Below are 4378 nucleotides of genomic sequence, written 5' to 3' on the forward strand. Positions count from 1 at the left end.
TAAACTAAGCTCTATTAAATTTGTGTAGTATGCATTTTTCCTAATTGGTTTAAGTGATAATGAGAGGACTGTAGTTCCCTTCCAACTATTAAAATTTGGTTCACATTCATGATTACAAAAATATGTTGACAAGCATGTTCTATTTTTTTTTATTTTAATATATTTGCAATCTTTCATTTGTTTGGTATGACTTTTTGCAGCCAAGATCAAGATCGACATCAATGATAGGCTTTCTTTTTTGTTTCACAGGAGTGTCTTTTTAATTACTTACTGTCGATCTTGGTTTCTGTTGGGTTTATCTTTTGTTTTGTTGGCTCGCTATAGGTTTTGGTAGGATTGGGCGATTGGTCGCCAGAGTCGCGCTCCAGAGTGAGGATGTGGAACTCGTTGCCGTCAATGATCCATTCATTACCACCGATTACATGGTACTCTTTAGCGTGTCGATCTACCTATGCGGTTACTTTTTTATGCTTTCTTTTGGCTTTACTAGTCTGATTTGTATATTTATTGTGCTTTGTTCATTTATCTTCCATCAAAATATATTATTTAGAAGTGGATGGTCGCTACATATATAGATCCAAACTGCAGATCCTATGGATTAGATTTTTTATGCTTTTAGTTTATACTATGTTTCTTTAGTTGTATCTTAGATCTGGCTTTCTAACTCGGATACATTTGTAGACATACATGTTTAAATATGATACTGTACATGGGCAATGGAAGCATCACGAGATAAAAGTGAAGGATTCCAAGACCCTTCTTTTGGGAGAGAAAGAGGTTACTGTCTTTGGCATCAGGTGTTTAAAATGCTATTGTCTGTTCTGAAAGAAGTGGCTGTTGTCACTGAATTTTTTGTTGGTGTTATTTACTGAGATTGTGGTTGTGTTTAGGAATCCTGAGGAGATTCCTTGGGGTGAGACTGGAGCTGACTTCGTTGTGGAGTCTACTGGTGTCTTTACAGACAAGGACAAGGCTGCTGCTCATTGAAGGTAGTTGATGATACCATATGTCAAGTTGCTTTATGATGCTGGAATCTATAACTAATGAAGACTAATCTGAGTTTGCTTTAGAATGAGTGAGATCAATTTGATTGAATGAGGAAGAGTTTATGCTGTTCATGTTTAAGGTGAGCAATTTCCTGCCAATAATGTTCAATGTTTTTACTAGTATTTCTCAAATACCTTCATTCTACTCCATGTTATCTAGCCTCATTTTTGCACACATACATAATTATATTTAGATTTTCCTAGCATTACACAATTGGTGGGATAACATACCTGCCTACTGACTACCAGTGACAAGAAAATTGCCTAATGCTTTGATCTTTTGATATGAATTGAATGGATGAAATTGTATTGGTTTTTCAAAAATGATTAAGGTGATGTCGAAGAATTGATCGACCTCTATTTAACATTTTGAAGCATATATGTTCATGTTTTTTTTAACTAGCCATTTTTTTTTAACTTTTTATTGGAATTGTGATGGATAAAGGTTGATTTGAGGATGCACTTGGAGGATTAATAACTTGGCCTTGTCATCTGGTATGATATACAATATTTTAATTAACTACTATTTATTATATATGCTCGTCATGTTGGTGTCTTTTTAAACTAATATCAATTATATTTGCAGTTGATAGTTCATATTTAACGAAGAAGACTTCTACTAGATGCATTTGAGTTTTGTGGCATAATAGCAAGATTTTTCATCTTTGCAACTTCAAAAAACATGAGGTTAGATTTTTAGTTTTGTTGATGTGTGTTGTCTTTTTATTTTTCTTTAGTTTCTAGTTTCTCTATGGCTATTATGTGTATATTTGACCTTATTTGTGGCACTTTCTTAGAACTACTATGTTTCAAAAGTTTTCCTTATTTTTCTTTTTCTTAATCTGAATGGAAGAGTGAGGAAAGGATGTGTGACTTCTACTGCACTAGAGAGATTCTTTGGTTAATAAATTTATAGAAAGTTGTATTTTTATGTTAGGCTTTAACATTCAAGAACAATAGCTAGTAATCCCTTCTAATTTATACTGGTTTCATATTTCTTTCCAATATGTTACGATTTCACAATGTAGAGCTTTCCCAGTTTATCATTTGGTATGATATTCACTAGTTTGAATTAAATTTAATCTCTTTATTTTATGCTACTTTATTTTTTTTATTTACACAAATATATGAATTTTTATTGTAGGTGACTAGAATATGTGATAGTTGAAGAATGAAGATGCTCCACAATACTTTCTTGAAGAATGAAGATGTTTGGTTATGTTTTGCTTCACGAGATTTTTTTTTTTTTAGTTTTTATAAACTAAATACATTAGATACATTTGTTGGTGTATATATATTTTTTGAGGTGACAAGTTTGTCAGCACATTAATGATTACAAAATTAATGATAATTATTGATTAACAATTTGATTTCTAGTTTAAAATTTTTATTTGTATTTATGTTAATTTATTATGTGTGAATATTATATTCTGAAAATATTGAAAATAGATGACGTATTTCATAATATATGATATTTTTTAATGTTCTTATAGATCAGTATAGATTGACATTTGTAAATGTCACTATAAACTACATAATGAGACATTTTAAATTAACCTTATAAACTATCATTAGTGACATTTTTTATTGTCACTACAAATAAAATACAAAACACTTATAGTTGTCATAATAAATGATTTTAAAGGGCATATAAATTTATCATCATTATTATAATAACAAGGCATGTAGGAGTGTCATTACAAACTTTATAGTGACACTTTTTTGTCATTATAACAATTATTCATGACATTAGTGGTGTGATTATTTTTATGCTATAATGACACTAGGAAATGTCATAATGCTTTAGACATCACTATAGAGGACATTTTTACTTAATGTCACTATATCAAAAGTGTCGGTATAAGTAGTATATGATGATACTTTCAAATGCCATTAAAAGCATATATTCTTGTAGCGATCATTTATTTTTATCAGGCTCCTTATCATTTCCACTCACTTCTTCCTTTTAACTACATTTTTATTATGACAATCTTTTATTAGTAAGTCATGCTTGAATCATATACTTGACAACCTCACTCTCTCTAATGTCAGTCAAATACGGTAAATAAATAATAATAAAATAATAAATGTTAATTAAAAAAATAATTTTACAGAATTTTCTAGAATTCTTTTGGGATTTAAACCGAGTTCATATGACATATTTAAGGGGATAAATCTATTAGGTTTGAAGAAAGTTTGTTTGGAATATCATTTAAGTTGGGAATTGATTGGATTAATTAACCTAAGTTATCAATATAAAACACTAATTTTATTTCTCGTGCATTACTCATTTCCTTATCTGTGCCCCTCTCCCTCTCGCATCGTAGCACCACCTTGATACGCCCAATGTTGTTGACCTTATTGCACCACCGATCAATCCATCGCCGCCCTACCTATGGCCACCAATTGGTCCACCACCGCCCTACCCGTGGCCACCTCCAGATCCAACCAGCTGTGACACCACCCCCTTCGCATAAGGCTAGCACAGTGGCACCGCAGCCACCACTTCACCTTTTATCCGGTCACTGCGGTCGAACGTAGTCAATGCTGTTAGGACAAAGGGTAGCTAGAGGGGGGGTGGTGAATAGCTCGCTGGCTTCAATGAAGATGATTTGCAACGAAATACTTGAACCAAAGAACTCTCCAATGCTAATATATGGATTTACTTGATATCTACTTTCTTGAGGTGACTAATACAAAAATCTGACACTCTCTCACACATACACTATGAAAGAGTTCATTCTCGGAAATAATCTGGAGGTAGAGAAGCCTTGTACAAGCTCACACATGAAGAAATACAAGAAGAAGAGGATGAGAAGCTAATACAAATGAAATATTACAATATTACAACAATGAAACCCTTGCTTGCTCTCTTCTTGCTTGAAACCACCTCTTGATCAACTTAGAAATGCACCAACACTTTACTTTAAGTCTCTAAGAACTTGCCGTGTGTTATTGAGAAACTGTGAACGTGAGTTCCTTAAAAAAAAATTCCACCAAAACCTTTTCTAGGGTTCTCCGGCACCTCCCAATCAATTAGGCTCACTCCTAATCGACTGCCACACCATTCGACCGTCTAACACCTGTAGAATGACTCTTTTTTCAAACTCTAATCAATTGGCGAGTTATTCGAATCGATTCAAAGAGCCTTAATTGATTATGCAATCGATTCCATAACTCTCTGTTCACTCGTAAAAAGGTCTTAATCAATTAGGCCAATTGATTAAGTCTTCTTAATTAATTGCCTCAATCGATTCCCTCTTCTCGAGATAAAGCACTGCCTAATCGATTGACCCAATCGATTACAAGTGACTGAATCGATTGTGCCAATC

General features: G+C 32.9%; 1 long non-coding RNA gene across 1 annotated transcript; it reads left to right on the forward strand.

Moving 5' to 3' along the window:
* The first annotated feature begins 277 nt into the window (after positions 1–277).
* Positions 278–957, forward strand: LOC122003533. The gene is made up of 3 exons (XR_006117980.1): positions 278–425; positions 682–797; positions 891–957. It is a non-coding gene; the product is annotated as an uncharacterized LOC122003533 (long non-coding RNA).
* Positions 958–4378: the final 3421 nt, after the last annotated feature.

Source organism: Zingiber officinale, chromosome 1A (genome assembly GCF_018446385.1).
Source record: "Zingiber officinale cultivar Zhangliang chromosome 1A, Zo_v1.1, whole genome shotgun sequence".
NCBI classification, from domain to species: Eukaryota; Viridiplantae; Streptophyta; class Magnoliopsida; order Zingiberales; family Zingiberaceae; genus Zingiber; species Zingiber officinale.